General features: G+C 46.0%; 9 non-coding genes across 9 annotated transcripts; 3 read left to right on the forward strand and 6 right to left on the reverse strand.

Moving 5' to 3' along the window:
• Positions 1 to 265: 265 nt before the first annotated feature.
• Positions 266 to 336, forward strand: trnag-gcc (transfer RNA glycine (anticodon GCC)). The gene has a single exon. It is a non-coding gene; the product is annotated as a tRNA-Gly (tRNA).
• Positions 337 to 5,779: 5,443 nt separating this feature from the next.
• On the reverse strand, positions 5,780 to 5,921 carry LOC138229266 (U4 spliceosomal RNA). The gene has a single exon (XR_011185719.1). It is a non-coding gene; the product is annotated as a U4 spliceosomal RNA (small nuclear RNA).
• Positions 5,922 to 7,213: 1,292 nt separating this feature from the next.
• Positions 7,214 to 7,332, forward strand: LOC138229278 (5S ribosomal RNA). Its single transcript, XR_011185731.1, has one exon. It is a non-coding gene; the product is annotated as a 5S ribosomal RNA (ribosomal RNA).
• A 635-nt stretch (positions 7,333 to 7,967) lies between these two features.
• LOC138229264 (U1 spliceosomal RNA) lies at positions 7,968 to 8,131 on the reverse strand. Its single transcript, XR_011185717.1, has one exon. It is a non-coding gene; the product is annotated as a U1 spliceosomal RNA (small nuclear RNA).
• Positions 8,132 to 9,897: 1,766 nt separating this feature from the next.
• Positions 9,898 to 10,016, forward strand: LOC138229280 (5S ribosomal RNA). The gene has a single exon (XR_011185733.1). It is a non-coding gene; the product is annotated as a 5S ribosomal RNA (ribosomal RNA).
• A 2,724-nt stretch (positions 10,017 to 12,740) lies between these two features.
• On the reverse strand, positions 12,741 to 12,822 carry trnas-cga (transfer RNA serine (anticodon CGA)). The gene has a single exon. It is a non-coding gene; the product is annotated as a tRNA-Ser (tRNA).
• Positions 12,823 to 14,211: 1,389 nt separating this feature from the next.
• Positions 14,212 to 14,293, reverse strand: trnas-gcu (transfer RNA serine (anticodon GCU)). Its single transcript has one exon. It is a non-coding gene; the product is annotated as a tRNA-Ser (tRNA).
• Positions 14,294 to 14,889: 596 nt separating this feature from the next.
• Positions 14,890 to 15,003, reverse strand: LOC138229270 (U5 spliceosomal RNA). Its single transcript, XR_011185723.1, has one exon. It is a non-coding gene; the product is annotated as a U5 spliceosomal RNA (small nuclear RNA).
• A 393-nt stretch (positions 15,004 to 15,396) lies between these two features.
• Positions 15,397 to 15,510, reverse strand: LOC138229275 (U5 spliceosomal RNA). Its single transcript, XR_011185728.1, has one exon. It is a non-coding gene; the product is annotated as a U5 spliceosomal RNA (small nuclear RNA).
• Positions 15,511 to 17,415: the final 1,905 nt, after the last annotated feature.

Below are 17,415 nucleotides of genomic sequence, written 5' to 3' on the forward strand. Positions count from 1 at the left end.
ACTAGAAATCCATTGGGGTCTCCCCGCAGAGGTTCCAATCCTGCCGACTACGTTGTCCGCTTTCAGTCGGTGTGTTTCGGCACAAGCAAAGAAGCGCGCCTCTTTGCTGTTCCTGGTGGTTTTAAAACGCCCAATCGCTTGTACCCGCTGCCTTAGAAATAAGTTCTTCAGCGTCCGCAAATGGCATTTTGCAGCTGGAAGCAGATGTCGACGCGTTTTGCACAGAGCACCAAAAAAGCGTCTTTTTTAAAGGCCCAGGCACTGAGCATTGGTGGTTCAGTGGTAGAATTCTCGCCTGCCACGCGGGAGGCTCGGGTTCGATTCCCGGCCAATGCAGTGGCTTTTGCAGCGAGCGGCTCCATCACTTGCATCCCCTTGCAACTCGCAACTGAAAACCCACTGAAGCTAAGCAGGTGTGAGCCAGGTCAGTACCTGGATGAGGATGAGCTACAGGGAAAAACAAAGCTTCCAGCTGGAAGCGGTGTTAATGGTGCCGGCGGGGGGGCGCTCACCCTGAGGTCTGTGCGGGTCCCAATGCCCCAGTATAGTGACGGAGATGCTGTGTTGTAAAAGGGCGCTGTCTTTTGGATGAGATGTAAAACCGAGGTCACAGCGCTCTGTGGTCATTCAAAATGACCACCAAAACCTTTGACAAAAGCTCTTGGTAATTGATGGTCTTCAATAATGCTTCTCCTTTAGGTACATTTTAAATCAGCTGAAAAATGCTGTGAAATGGGGGGGCACTTCAGGCCAGTGTAGGATTTGGGTTACAAGAACCATGAAACTGCACGAGAAAGCCCGTACACTGATTACACGGCTTTCTATTCAAAGGAGGACAAAAGAAATTCCCTGAGTTTGATTTTTTGCAGCACAGAGAGGAGCACTGTCGTGAGGCTGGTTAGCTCAGTTGGTTAGAGCGTGGTGCTAATAACGCCAAGGTCGCGGGTTTGAGCCCTGTACGGGCTAGGTCCAGGTCCCTGTTTGTGAAACAGGCAAATGACTGTCTCAGGGGCCCATTCCTCATTCTCAAGACACATGTATGCAGTATGTACACTGTGCATTGAGCAATAGGGACTGAATACACCACAGGTAAGGTTAGAAGTCATTCTGAGGTGCCACATGTGAGGGATACAGCTAGGCATCCGAAATGTAGGGTTTGAGACCCTTCAGGAGTACTGCATCCTTTGAGACAGACCCGTGCATGTTAAACAAATGATCATTTCTTTCGGCATTAGGGACTAAATATACTAAACATATGATGCTAAAATGTTATTTTCACATATATTAATGTAATAAATGATTGCTTATGCTTTAGAAACAAATCTAATTAAAATAAAAGCTTAAGTTTTGTATTTATCTTGTACCATAGAACATGATTTTCTTTGTATTTCAAGCCCACAAAGTGTCCAAATGACGCACTACATGATATAAGGAAGATTATCACATGCATATCGGTATTATCTTTCTTATGAAAATGCATTCCTTTCATTACCTTTTACTTTTTAAAATGAACTCAAATTGAGTATAATGTAATAATTTAAGTAGAATAGATTCTAATAATATAATGATCCAGTGTTTTGCACTACTTCACTGCTTCACTGCTCTATGCCATCTGGAAATAAATCCTCAGACTGCTTACTGCCCTGGGCATGTACCAATAAATTAAAGGAGCACATCTGTTTATCACTGCGTTGAAGCAGGAGACACACAGTCTCTGCAAACACATCCTAGATACAGTGTTCCAGCACCTTTGACCTCATCCAGAACATATCATTTCTTGAAAGGGATTGCTGTCCGAATGCACATCTGAATCCCAAGCAGAATCTCTAGTAAAATACGATCATTTGTGAAACAGGCAAATGACTGTCTCAGGGGCCCATTCCTCATTGTCAGACACATGTATGGAATGCTTTCACCGTGCATTGAGCAATAGGGATTAAAAACACCGCAGGTAAGGTTAGATGTCATGTTCTATGATCATTTCTTTCAGCATTAGGGACTAAATATACTAAACGTATGATGCTAAAATGTTATTTTCACATATATTAATGTAATAAATGATTGCTTATGCTTTATAAACAAATCTAATTAAAATAAAAGCTTAAGTTTTGTATTTATCTTGTACCATAGTACATGATTTGCTTTGTATTTCAAGCCCACAAAGTGTCCAAATGTTCTATGATCATTTCTTTCAGCATTAGGGACTAAATATACCAAACGTATGATGCTAAAATCCTGAAAAAAGGATGTGCTCCATCTCGTCAGTAGATTGGATTCCAAAACTGATTTGGGTCAATATACATTACCTTTGAAATTAAAGTACAGTCTACTGTAGGGAACCATCAACTTAGAAAGCATTGGCCTTCCCTGGGGGTCAGGTAGGTGCAAAAGATAAACCTTTATCCTATCTTTATCTTAAGATAAGTGGCCAAGCAGTATTTTTCCAAGTTTCACCAAGCACATCATGTTGCCATAGTAGACAAAGTTCTATAAAATGTTAAATAACTTTTAAAAAAAGCATCTTGGTCTTACAGTACTGTACAAGGTGAATTAAACTGTCCCTGGTAATAAAAAGTAATTAGAAGCATCTCAGAAACTTTATCTCTAGAAACATTAGCTGTTTTATATCATGTAATTTAGTGTGATGTTGTCAGAATTCAAGGACATTATCACACACAGAAATTGGTTCAGTTAAATCTAAAAAACACAGCTAAACATGGGTTTAAATGTAACAGAAGTCTTACCTCTTGTCAAAAGATTTAATTCAAGAAGCGATGTAATAAATGATTGCTTATGCTTTATAAAGAAATCTAATTAAAATAAAAGCTTAAGTTTTGTATTTATCTTGTACCATAGAACATGATTTTCTTTGTATTTGAAGCCCACAAAGTGTCCAAATGATGCACTACATGATATAAGGAAGATTATCACATGCATATCGGTATTATCTTTCTTATGAAAATGCATTCCTTTCATTACCTTTTACTTTTTAAAATGAACTCAAATTGTGTATAATGTAATAATTTAAGTAGAATAGATTCAGGTAGGAAATATAGAGTCATGATGTATATGGCTGACATCATTTCACATGGGTGAATTTTAAGCTAAGAAATAAAAACATTTACAATGAAGATACCATTGCTTAATTTTAAATGCCTTTAAAAAATAAATGCCTCCTGAGAATAATTTGCCACTCCCAGATCCTTGGTAAGGTACTGTTTGAATCCAATCAGGAGAGGAGCATCCAGGGAGTGCTTTCTATAGAGTCCAGCTTGGGCCACTCTCTTCCGGCCTGCTGATACTTTTTAACTACTCAGGGCCTGTAAGGATATAAAACACCGGTTTAAACATTTTATACCTATAAGACAAATTAGAATTTTAGTAAAAAATAGATACATCTGAAAAATAAAAAAGTCTTACTGCTGATAGAGTTCTTCAGAGCTCACATCTTCCCCTTCCTTATCCGCTTCTGTTTCAGTTTCTAGAGCAGCCTCTGGCATCTAATCCTCCTGGACAGCGGCCTCTTGCTCAGGGCCGCTGGAATGCAGGTAGATTCTTTTCAACATGCTTTTACATAATATGTTGTAACAATGATTTCAAAAAGAAACTACAGAAGCCTTACAGATTAAAAATATCTCACCTTGCCAATGTGTCTTCAGGCTTCCCATGTACAAAAAGGCCCAAGGACTCTAGCAGTCTTACAACCACTATCCTGTTTGCCTCACCAGACACGATCTCTATTCTGTGGTAATCCACGATGACCCCCTTCTTCAGGTGATTCATCATGTCCTCCCTCGCCTGTTGAGAGGCCATCCTGATCTTTTCTGCCGTGGCGTGCTTCATACACGCCCTCTTCAAGTGAGCAGGAAGCTGATCAAGAGTATTCAGGTACATCTTGCACACCAGGGGAATCCGCGCGGGTTTCCTTTGAAAATAAATAATACCATCTGTGTATAGAAACAAGCTAAGACTGATTTCTTAAATTATCCTTAATTTTCTCTCTCATAGTTTGAGCATAATGATTTTATTGCATTTATATAAGAATTGCTCATTGCTCCTAAATAAATAATGGTTTCATAAAAAAATGAACACTTACTTGGGCTCAGTCACAGACTTTCCAATAGAAGCCATTGTGGAGTTCAGCAACTGCAGGTCCTAGAAGTGGGGAAGGAATTTTAAAAGAGAAATTGAATTACAATACAGAAGGAATGGCTGAGGGTTCACTGAAATATATAAATATACAAATTCCAAAGACTGAGTCCATATAGAAACAACTACCTTTCATTTTCAGTATAAGAAAAAAAAACATTATCTTCCAAAGCATCATAAAATTGTCCCTTCTTCCAGACTCTACTTCTCTCTTGTAGTAGTATAGCAGACCTTTCCAGGTGAGCAGATCACAGAGTCTGAAATGAGCTTCCTCCATCAAGCAAAGTACCTGAACATGACTCTGTCTTCATAAAAGCGCCCCTGTAATAAAGAAATTAAATCCGAAATCAAGAGGGCAGTTGCCTACTGAAATACAAGAAGTCATCAATTTTAACCTAGCAACACATTAAAGGCTGCATCTATACAAATACGATTCTAGAAATGCTCACCAGATTACGTTTTAAGAAGGAACTGCGCCTCAGGTTCCGCCGAGATCTTAACTCGGATGGCAGGATTCAGAGTCCGGAGTGCGGACTGATGGCGCACGGAGGGTCCATATACTGTGGATCCCTCAGTGATCTTCCGCGTATTCAAACCGCCAGCGTGTGACTCCCCTGTCCCCGTGACCTCATTGCTCTGCTCTCTCCTCTGTGCAGCTGAGCCCGACTCACGGTAAAATGGAAAAAAATATGCCCTCGACGTGAGATTTATTCTGGAGCGAGCCAGTGTTGCGCATAGCTGCCTTCAAAGCAGTTAACCCAGGTTCGATTCCCGACCAACGCAGTTGCGAATGTTTTCAAATGCTGTCATGAGCCTTGGATTGTGACTAGCAAAGCGAAGCCTTTTGAAAGAGCTAAAGCACTGCAAAACGGAATTGAAGGAGAATCTTACAGGGGATTCTGAGCAGCGTCTGCATACATGCAGTCAGATAAAGGTGCTGAAAGCTTGAGCTACTCTCAATGTCATGCTGCCCTTCCCCGGAGTAAATCTGTTACATTGAAAGAATGCTTCTGGCAGGTTCAAAAAGGGACCCTTGTTAATTGGAGAAATCAATGATTTCGAATGAATTCTGTATGCGTTAAAAGACAGCTATACACAGAAAACATGCAGGACACTGCTCACGATGTTTCCCGAGCCGAAACACAGTGCGTTTTTCCAAGCCATTTGACAAAGCCCACCCACTGAAAACTGCAGCAGATCGTGTAAAGACGTTCAACTTTGTAACTACTGCACGCACAGGAAGCAGAATAAATTCCTCTTTTCAAACTGTCAAAGGTTTGCTTTGCGAACGCTGCAGGACATCGCACAATCTCTTTTGAATGGGGACAAACGATTTCTTATGGGGCGCAGTAAGTACAGACGTTTAAAATGCTCCACTCATGCCGACGATGCAGCATGAAGAAGCGCAACCTAACGTTTGACAGACAAAAGCCAGGCGCCGCTATGAGCAATATGAAATCATACTGACAGCACACGGCGTTTCGCGCTGACACAAAAGTAATCTCGACAGACGCTGTTCTCTGCATAAAGCTGAAAGAGCTAAAGAGCGTTCCTGTTGACACGTAACAAGCTCGTTTCTTTCTACCATGATATCACCGTGACCAAATCTGTCTTTAAACACCTTGCTCAGTCTCTGACAAGACTGTCAAAAATTGCTTTCGCCGATTGTATTGCAAACCGGCGGAAGCGGGGTATTGGGAAAAGTTTTCAACTAGCAATAATCGAGCCTCGGCTAAACCTCACAGGCTACGATACTGCCACTGCGCAAAGCTGACGGTTGCCAGGCAACCGCGGGGATCCTATGGAAATCGTTATCGATCGTCTCATGGCATGTCGTTGCTATAACGCTTCATATTTGTCGTCTTCTTCTTCTTCTAGCTTGAGGTTTTGAAGAATTTCATGACAGACAAGGGCTCCGTTGGGAACAAAGGGCGTTGTGAGAAAACCGTTGCTTATTTTCAGCAGCAGAAATACAACCCTTTAAATACAAGATGACAGAACAATGACGAAGGGCATGCCGGGAGGAACTCATGCACTACAGAGGAAAGGGGGCGGGCACGTACAGTTCACATTCAAGCCACAAGTACTCTTCTTGGATGTTGCACAAACAAATCCTAACGTCTTGAAAGCATTGCAGCATGTTTGTGTCCCATTTCCCGTGGCTGCGGGACGACTGACACGAACGGACAAACACAATCTGTGGCGTTTAGCGTGACATAGTCTTGCAGGCATCGTGCTGTCTCACTGCAATATTATACCGCTGGAGGAAACAGTCCATCTGGCCATGAAACTCATTTGAACGTCTAGCTACAGCAACTAACAATATCATGATTTATTCAGGATGTGTGGAATCAGCACGTCCCGGAGACAGCTTCCGAAATCGTGAGCATTCTCTGGTGGTAGGGGCGTTCAAGATGGCGCTCAGGTGGGAGGTAAAGTTTAGTGGTTGGGGAGTTTTTTTGAGTTTTTCATGACCTGAATGTTAATTTTTGCTTTTTTTGACTACAGAAAAATAAGGACTTAACACTAGTTGTTTAAACTTCAGTTTTAATTGAAAGAAAAAAAAACGATTTTTTTTTAGGTTTAAAAAGTCCGATATGAGTAACACTGGGAAAAGAAAAGAGAGTGCTGGGTCTTCGAAGGAGAACTCTAAGATACCTCAATCGTATATGTATAGCACTACAAAAAAATCGATGGCAACTAAAGGGAAAAGTGAAGCAGCTGCAGGGGCAGCAACAGGGCGGAGGCGCCGCGCGCCCGGCCGACGTGTTGGACCGGTGCGCTTTACGTGCTGAAATAAACACGCGACAGCCCCGAAATGTTTCCAGAGTGCTGTGCACTGAAGACTTGGCTGGTGCTCCTCTGTGCAGATTGTTGGTGCTCCTCCAGTGTGGGACGAGCCAACACAAGGGAGCGCATTCGCCAACATCCAGGCACGCAATGCGATTTGGAAAGCAGCTCCTTTCCAAAGAGTTGCACACGAACGATCCTTCAGTCCCGCTCGGGGGGCACGGAACCCCCGCCACACACAGCTTCAAGTAGCGAGTCAGGCGCTGGGGCTTTCGCTTACGGCCACACCACCCTGAAAACGCCCAATCTCATCTGATCTCGGAAGCTAAGCAGCGTCGGGCCTGGTTAGTACTTGGATGGGAGACTGCCTGGGAATACCAGGTGCTGTAAGCTTTTGCTCTCCCGGCCAGCAGGGGTCGCCGTTGGTGCCGTAGGCTTTGGGAGGAAAACCTGCAGGATGGAAAGGTGATCTATAGCCTCATCTCTAGAGATGTTTTGTTGCTGTGGCATGTGTGTGACCCATATTCAAAAAAAAAACCCGTCTGTAAAACGAATATCGAAGCTGCCTCTAAATCTGCAAATGAAGATGAGTCGATAAACCACTCGTTTTTCGTATAACTAGACATATATTCATTTGTTACCGATTTCATTCATTGAGCACGGATACAATAGAGGTACAGCCATTCACTGTTTGACATGTCTGCACTGGTACAGAACCGAGCAATCAGAAAACGGGTGAAACTGTCTTTAGACTCAGCATACAGTACCGAGGCCCCCCATGACCAAATAAAGGCTAACCTCGATAATCAGCCTAAAGAACGCAGACTACAGCAAAACGACTGACTTTGAAAAGGGAATGAACGTCCGGAAGGAGTAGTGGAACTAGCTTGAGATGCTTCTCCGGACCCCTAACTAAAAGCCAGCGAGAACCAGCAGCGGCGTCCACTCCTGTCGAACCGGGATCCTTCCACAGCCACGCAGCTCGTGGTGTCTTAACCCTCCCGTATCTGATTTTGGACCAAGCACATCAGGGGAGAGCGCGAACGCAGTCCCCCACTACCAGAAATTATGCAGTCGAGATTCCCACATTTTGGGAATTTGCAGGGGTCAGCACAGCCGGAGTGCAATGGCCGAGCCTCGCCCTGGGTGAACCTCCTTCTTGATCAAGGTATCTCCCCTGCCAGGTAAGTATGAGTTAAACAGGCCCCTGCAAGCGGCCCGCACCCACAGCACAAATCGCGCAGCCTAGGCCACCTCCTCGCCCCGCACGCCACCGCCTCCTGCTGGGCCCACTCTTTCACACACTCACACGCCACACTAACACTCAAAAGTGTGGGCAAAACGAGAAAACGAGCGCGCCGTTTCCTACACATCTGCAGTCGCCGTTGCGCATTCGCAGCATGTCCCGGGATGCAATTCGGCCTCATTTGCATAACTCCAGACCGGCAGATCGCCACGCAAGCTCGCGACGTGCGCCTGCCACACACCGAACAAACCTTTTCAGCAATTTCCAAAAAACGGGCCTGCTCGCCTGCCCACAAGGCTCCGTCTCTTACCTGCTCTCCAGAGCCTGCTGCCTTCTGTGCTTTTCTCTCGGCACCGCTGCAGTGCACACAACTCCTGCAGCGGGAGGGGGGGAGAAAGTTCCCGCGCTCCGCCGCAGGGAAGGCTCGCTCCGTGCGCACACGTCCTTTCGATGCCAGTCCAACAAGTGCTCCGCATTAGCTGCGTCGGGGCTCCGGCGTGTCGCACCTCACCTCACCTCGCACTGCCCCCTCCTTGAATGTCTGCCGCTGGGCATGCCCCACTCTCCTCCGCCTTATCTTATCGCGTGTGAGCACCGACAATGGCCACAATGCCGGGGAATGGCACCTGTAAAGTGTTAATTGGGGCACAGGAACAGCCCGTCTCGTCTCGGGGGGGCCGGCTTCAGAGACAATACAGCAAACACAGCGGGGCGGGGGAAGAAGACGACACCACACATGCGGGTACATTCAGCTCCGGCGGGAACGAGACATTTGTCGGTCTTTTCAAGTGCCGAGAGCCGAGCAATCCTTCACTTGTATCGTTTCTCCCCGGTGACTAGATCTGGCCCTGCGACTCTCGACTGGGCTCACCCCCGGGGCAGCCCAGCAGGTGTGAGCCTGGCCGGCACCCGGATGGGAGATTCCACCCCGGAAAAGCTCCGGTTGCTGCTGCTCCTGCAAGAGGTGTGACTGGGACCAGTAGGGAGCGCTCACCCTGCGGGCTGTGTGGCTCTCTTACGCCCCAGCCTCCTGATGGAGGTCAAACCGAGGTCCCGACCCTCCTTGGCCATTAGGAAACCCCAGGGCGTCTCTCAAAAAGAGACGCCGGGGGTGTCCCTCTGGTGTTAGTGCTCCCCTTTACCCATCAGTCGGGGTCTCCTCCTAATCCCCGTCTCACCTGTAACAATCAATGACGAGGCCCCCCTGTCCGTGAGATTTAGTACTCGCGCAAGAGACCGGGGGCAGAGCGCGAACGCGGTCCCCCGCCCCCCACAAAGTGCGCGCTCCGGGTTCCCTCTCGGGGCCCTGCAACACAGCGGAAGGGCAGCGAGAAGGAGCCTCTTGCTCTGACGCCGCAAGGCCACAAGAGGGCGGAGGCGCCGCGCGCCCGGCCGACGTGTTGGACCGGTGCGCTTTACGTGCTGAAATAAACACGCGAAAGCCCCGAAATGTTTCCAGAGTGCTGTGCACTGGAGGTTTTTGTCTGGTGAAGACTTGCCTGGTGCTCCTCCGTGCAGATTGTTTGTCCTCCTCCAGTGCGGGACGAGCCAACACAAGGGAGCGCATTCGCCAACATCCAGGCACGCAATGCGATTTGGAAAGCAGCTCCTTTCCAAAGAGTTGCACACGAACGATCCTTCAGTCCCGCTCGGGGGGCACGGAACCCCCGCCACACACAGCTTCAAGTAGCGAGTCAGGCGCTGGGGCTTTCGCTTACGGCCACACCACCCTGAACACGCCCAATCTCGTCTGATCTCGGAAGCTAAGCAGCGTCGGGCCTGGTTAGTACTTGGATGGGAGACTGCCTGGGAATACCAGGTGCTGTAAGCTTTTGCTCTCCCGGCCAGCAGGGGTCGCCGTTGGTGCCGTAGGCTTTGGGAGGAAAACCTGCAGGATGGAAAGGTGATCTATAGCCTCATCTCTAGAGATGTTTTGTTGCTGTGGCATGTGTGTGACCCATATTCAAAAAAAAAACCCGTCTGTAAAACGAATATCGAAGCTGCCTCTAAATCTGCAAATGAAGATGAGTCGATAAACCACTCGTTTTTCGTATAACTAGACATATATTCATTTGTTACCGATTTCATTCATTGAGCACGGATACAATAGAGGTACAGCCATTCACTGTTTGACATGTCTGCACTGGTACAGAACCGAGCAATCAGAAAATGGGTGAAACTGTCTTTAGACTCAGCATACAGTAACCACTCGGCCACCTCGTCTAGGAAACTGGGCTGTCCTGACATGGGTTGGCGCACTCCAGTTGATCTTTTTCTTTTTTTCCCCTCATACTCGAGGGTCATTTTCCTGTTCCACATGCGATTTCAACATTTTCCTTGGGAGATGTCAAGCCAGCAAGCCACTGCTGTGGTTCAGTGGCCAGTGTGGAGTTCAGTGGCCCTGTTGTACACAGAAAGCACATTGAGCTCCTTGGACATGAAAAGTTCCAGATAAAAGCCATTTGTCATCCTTTCTCTTGGTGTCGATGTTGCTATTGTATGTAAAGGTGGCAACTTGCTCAGCGAGCAGGCGGAGCACACACCGAATGCAGATGTGTCTGAGTGGTGTGTCCAAGTGGCTGCAAAAGGACAGCACTCCCGGGGCGCCGTGGCTTAGTTGGTTAAAGCGCCTGTCTAGTAAACAAAAAATCCTGGGTCCGAATCCCAGCGGTGCCTTTTTTTGTTCTGTGTTCTCGAACAGAACTGGTCATTATGGACAACCGCATACGTCTAGACTTAATTAAATGCAAGTATTCATTTCCTGTCTTGAACGACTTGTTTTTCTTAAAATGGATGCAACTTGCAAAACATGAAATACAAACCTCGCTAATCAGCGCTCGCGGCTGGCAAAAAAAAAAGAAGTCAGCAATGTTTTTTTCTTTAACCTTAAGCCTGCTAATGGAGAAGAACCTAGTCGCCACATCACATACATCCGTTTCAACGATAAGAAGGTAACAACTATCCTCACTCCAGAGTAAATCTCACGTTGAGGGCATATTTTTTTCCACTTTACCATGAGTCGGGCTCAGCTGCACAGAGGCGAGAGCAGAGCAATGAGGTCAGGGGGATAGGGGAGTCACACGCTGGCGGTTTGAACACGCGGAAGATCACTGAGGGATCCACAGTATGTGGACCCTCCGTGCGCCATCATTCCACACTCCAGACTCTGAATCCTGCCATCCGAGTTAAGATCTCGGCGGAACCTGAGGCGCAGTTCTTTCTTAAAACGTAATCTGGTGAGCATTTCTAGAATCGTACTTGTATAGATGCAGCCTTTAATGTGTTGCTAGGTTAAAATTTATGACTTCTTGTATTTCAGTAGGCAACTGCCCTCTTGATTTCGGATTGAATTTCTTTATTACAGGGGCGCTTTTATGATGACAGAGTCATGTTCAGGTACTTTGCTTGATGGAGGAAGCTCATTTCGGACTCTGTGATCTGCTCACCTGGAAAGGTCTGCTGTACTACTACAAGAGAGAAGTAGAGTCTGGAGGAAGGGACAATTTTATGATGCTTTGGAAGGTAATGTTTTTTTTTTCTTTGAAATCGAAATGAATCAGAATATCAGTGCAAAAGACAAACTCTTGGTTTGGTTTAAAGAGATATGGTTTTAAAACAGACAAAATGTAGAAAACAGGTGTTTCTCACTTTTGGAAAAGAATGGACCGGGGGTAATATTTTACTAGTTGCAGTGCTAAGCTCACTGGGTTACAGTCCTGCAGTGTCACACCAGGGCCAGTGGTGCAATGGATAATGTGTCTGACTATGGATTAGGAGTTTGGAGGTTTGACTCCTGCCTGGCGCTGGTTGTTTTTAAACACATCAGCCTACTCCCTAAGTAGCCTGTGCTACTTACTGCATTGTAATCGTACCCAGTAAGAGATTTCCTTCATGTAAATGAACTGCACCTGACAGCTTTAGAAAAACACCTGGGCTCAGTACGGTGCTGAGAGCTCAAGTTGTACCAATAAACTTGACAGTAAAAGGTTGTAATTAGTCAAGAAATAAAGTCGAACAACAGCTGCGGGTTTGATTCTGAACGTATCAGATTGCAGCACCTTTTACTTCAATTGACAAATGATAGAGATTCGAAGAGAGATCCTTCAGACCAGCAAGCGAACCCACGGCTATTTCGGTTTTCTATCTAGGCAACGTTGGTGTCTGCAATAGCATACATGAAAGCGTGATGCAATTTCTGTGGCTACATTTGTTGCACGTCATGCACAGTAAGAGTGTTTCTAACACCAAATAAAAAGTAAACAATTAGCGATCACGCCTTCTCCTCAGTTAACCCACTGAAACCCTTGCTGTTAACAGTTCTTTAATGCGTGCTTTACGAGCACCTACATATTGTGTCGGTTCTTTCAGTTTTATTCATTAGGTTTTCAAAGGCATAAGTAGAACACCAGAGGTGCGAACGCAAAATGTGTGGTTATCTGAAGAACTCATTTCCATGGCAGCGGGGCCAAGCGATTTAGCGTTTTTATAGTACCAGGAAAGGAGAAACAGCACTTCGCCTTTGCCGCGCAGGCACAAGGAGACGTGCGGCAGACGCCGTAGTCGGCAGGATTCGAACCTGCGCAGGGAGTCCCCAATGGATTTCGAGTCCATCACCTTAACCACTCGGCCACGACTACAGCGAGTTTGCCCTCGCCGCATTCCTCCTTTAATCTAACACGGAGTGCGACGTGGCTGCGGAAACCTTTTCAAAGTCGCTCTCCGTTAAAAAAAATAAATACCTTTGACAAAATACGTGCCGGCAGATAGACACGCCTCAGAGGGTTTAAGGCTGGCTTCACGTTCAAATGATAAAGTCTCCCCGTCCGGATGTCAAAATGCAGCTTTGGCAGACAGAACAAACAGCAACAAACCACAAATGTGGATAAGGATTTTACAAGCTGCACCACACTGCACTTTCAAAAGCATTTACATTCCTGTTAGACGCAGGAATTGCCTTTGATTTGCGTGCTTACAAACGCCATGGAAAACGAAACAAAACAAAAGCCCTCAGCTCCTGCACTTGATTATAATGCCGTTACGTGTCGAAGCAGGAATTTACGTCATCCTACCACTGCAACACGGGGAATAGAGGGAAATGAGCACACGCTACGAATCGTCTCAATCATTCCTGTTAGACGCAGGAATTGCCTTTGATTTGCGCGCTTACGAACGCCATGGAAAACGAAACAAAACTAAAGCCCTCAGCTCCTGCACTTGATTATAATGCCATTACGTGTCGAAGCAGTAATTTACGTCATCCTACCACTGCAACACGGGGAATAGAGGGAAATGAGCACACGCTACGAATCGTCTCAATCACTCCCTAGAGTCCTAAGGCGCATTGAAGGGTGCACCCCCATCATTAATCGTTGCGCCTCTGTGAAAGGAAAGCTCTTGAGCAGTCTTTGAAACAGCTCGGATGAAACACTTGATTGCTTCCATGTGCATCTGGAGCCCATTTCTTATTTTCACTTCACGCCCATTAAAGCATTTCTAAAACAGGAGATTCGCGCTTGGGAATGCGCCCTGCCTTACAAATAAAACAGGTCTACGGGTCTGAAACCCGCTCCACGGAAAACAGTTCTGTTGCGCTTTTGATCAAAGGGAGATTCGCTGTTCTTACTTTTTGATGACATAACACCCAAAGGGGCTTCTTTGGAGCTGGATTTCAACCAGCATCCTTGGCGGTATCCTTTACAGTCCTCTGTTCGGTCTACAAGGGACAGAAGGGGGCAGCTTTCCTCACACATACAGTGCAATGTACTGTAGTGTTCCCGTTCATTGAATTTGCAGTTCTGCATCAGACCTCTAACCCGTTTCCTTAGCTTGGATTTAAGCCACGAAGCAGGCTTCTACTGTATAAACGTCTAGAGGAATGACAAACTGTGATTCTGAGAGACTGTCAAAAATCGCTTTCTCCGTTTGCGTTGCAAGTAAGTGAAAACGCGGTCTCAACCCAGAGCCAACGTTAGCCTACTATACCATGTTCAGCCACCGCTAGAAAATGTACGGCTCTAGTACCGGAGCGACGAGGATGGGATTCGAACCCACGCATGCAGAGCACAATGGATTAGCAGTCCATCGCCTTAACCACTCGGCCACCTCGTCGAGGAAACTGGGCTGTCCGGACATGGGTTGGCACGCTCCGGACATGGGTTGGCACGCTCCAGATGATCTTTTTCTTTTTTTTCCCTCGTACTCGAGGGTCATTTTCCTGTTCCACATGCGATTTCAACATTTTTCTTGGGAGATGTCAAGCCAGCAAGCCACTGCTGTGGTTCAGTGGCCAGTGTGGAGTTCAGTGGCCCTGTTTATTATGCCTAATAAACAGGAGATCCTGCGTGATCCTAGATGATTGCAAGCCGTACAGCCTCCGCCATGCTTCCCAGGTGGGATGAGGTTTTGGAGTTGGTATGCAGTGTTTTGTTATCTCCAAACATAACGCTGTGCACATTTACCAACAAGTTCAGCTTTTGTCACGTCTGTCCACAGAACATTGTTCCAGGAGTTGCTCTGGAACATCCACGTGGTCTTTAGCAAACTTGAAAGGGGCAGTGGGGGCAGACACTTCCCGCCCCCCAAAGAAAAGAGCGCCAATCAGACAGGCGGAGACCAAGGACTCGCAGAGCAGACAACCACAATCGCCATAACAAGAGCGATTGTGAGCGGTTTTGTTTTCTCTCTTTGACCAGCCCAGCTGCGCCCCACCCGAAAGCAGGGAAGCAGAAAAATTGCATGGAACTCATTCATGCTCCTCTCCACGGAAATCTTTAGTAAAAGGCAAAAGATTTGTATGAAATGAATAGAAACCAGAGTGCGTGGCTGCACAGCTTCAGGAGCCCAGGCCACCTTCAAGGCCTCTGCCCTGCCGGTCGTGGTTGGCAATGCACCTGGCCTTACAAACGAGCCAGTGGGGTCCGTTCAGCTCCGGGCTCATCGCCTGCGGCTCTCGGCTTGCGGGCGTGCCCAATCCGTGCGATAACTCGGAAAACACCCGGCCACACTGTGCCGGAAACGACGCACTCTGGGAAGCCGCTTTGCAAAGCGAGGTCCCAAGATCCCCTGCGGCCGGACACTTCCCGCCCCCCAAAGAAGAGAGCGGCAATCAGACGGGCAGAGACCGAGGACTCGCAGAGCAGACAACCACAATCGCCATAACAAGAGTGATTGTGAGCGGTTTTGTTTTCTCTCTTTGACCAGCCCAGCTGCAACCACCCGAAGGCAGGGAAGCACAAAAATTGCACGGAACTCATTCATGCTCCTCTCTACGGAAATCTTTAGCAAAAGGCGAAAGATTTGTACGAAATGAAGAGAAACCAGAGTGCGTGGCTGCACAGCTGCAGGAGCCCAGGCTGCTTTCAAGGCCTCTGCCCTGCCGATCGTGGTTGGCAATGCACCTGGCCTTACAAACGAGCCAGTGGGGCCCGTTCAGCTCCGGGCTCATCGCTTGCGGCTCTTGGCTTGCGGGCGTGCCCAATCCGTGCAATAACTCGGAAAACACCCTGCCATACTATGCCGGAAACGATGCACTCTGCTACAATATTATTGCTACATATCTGCATTTGTTGGTTTTTAAGGAGTAAGAGTGCAGGGAGTTTAAACCTGCGATCCAGTGTGTTGAAGTATTTCACAACACTACCCCTAGCACATCTGGAAATAAATCCTCATAATGATTATTGCCCTGGGCATGTACCATAAAATCAGTGAGCATATATATATATATAACTGTGTTGAAGCTAGAGACACAGAATAACTGCAAACACATCCTAAATACAGTGTTCCTGCACCTTTGACCTCATCCAGAATGTATCCTTTTTTGAAAGGGATTGCTGTCAGAATGCACAACTGAATCCCAAACAGAATCTCTAGTCAAATATGATCATTTGTGAAACAGGCAAATGAGTCTCTCAGGTGCCCATTGCTCATTTTCCGACACATTTATGCAATACTTTCACCATGCATTGAGCAATAGGGATTAAAGACACCACAGGTAAAGTTTTCGCGTTGAGCAATAGGGATTAAAGATACCAGAGGTAAGGTTTAAAAGTGATTCTGAGGTGTAACACATCAGCTAGGCATCTGAAATGCGGGGTTTGAGAGCCCTTCAGGGAACACCGTACCTTAAAGGTACCAGAAGTCCACTAGTATAAGCATTAAGTCACTGTCACCCCTGTTACAATGTGATTGCTACATATCTTCATTTCTTTGGTTTTTAAGGAGTAAGAGTGCAGGGGGTCTAAATCTGCGATCCAGTGTGTTGAAGTATTTCACAACACTACCTGTAGCCCGTCTGGAAATAAATCCTCATTCTGATTGTTGCCCTGGGCATGTACCAATAAATCACTGAGCATATATATATATAGCACTGTGTTGAAGCTAGAGACCTGTATGTATAATATGATGCTAAAATGTTATTTTCACATATATTAATGTAATAAATGATTGCTTATGCTTTATAAACAAATCTAATTAAAATAAAAGCTTACGTTTTGTATTTATCTTGTACCATAGAACATGATTTTCTTTGTATTTCAAGCCCACAAAGTGTCCAAATGACGCACTACATAATATAAGGAAGATTATCACATGCATATCGGTATTATCTTTCTTATGAAAATGCATTCCTTTCATTACCTTTTACTTTTTAAAATGAACTCAAATTGTGTATAATGTAATAATTTAAGTAGAATAGATTCTAATAATATAAAGATCCAGTGTATTGCACTGGCCTGGTCAGCCTGGCCTGGTGGATGGTGCACATAGCACTTTCAGTGCTGGAGGTGTTAATGGCGGAGGTGTTGGAGAGTGATAGCTGTGTGGGATGGGTGGGTGAGTAGCTGTCGTGGGTTGTAGCTTTTCCTTTGCAGCTTGTCCTATACCTTCCTCCTGTAGGCGTCCTTGCTCTCTCTCAACTTCTGTTTTAGCTCCCATCATGTAATGATGAACATGATTTACATGATAAAAGGAAGATTATCACATGCATATCGGTATTATCTTCCTCATGAATATGCATTCCTTTCATTACCTTTTAATTTTTAAAATGAACTCAAGTTGTGTTTAATGTAATAATTTAAGTAGAATAGATTCTAATAATATAATGATCCAGTGTGTTGCACTACTTCACTGCTTCACTGCTCTATGCCGTCTGGAAATAAATCCTCAGACTACTTACTGCCCTGGGCATGTACCAATAAATTACAGGAGCACATCTATATATCACTGCGTTGAAG

Source organism: Lepisosteus oculatus, unplaced genomic scaffold (assembly GCF_040954835.1).
Source record: "Lepisosteus oculatus isolate fLepOcu1 unplaced genomic scaffold, fLepOcu1.hap2 HAP2_SCAFFOLD_432, whole genome shotgun sequence".
NCBI classification, from domain to species: Eukaryota; Metazoa; Chordata; class Actinopteri; order Semionotiformes; family Lepisosteidae; genus Lepisosteus; species Lepisosteus oculatus.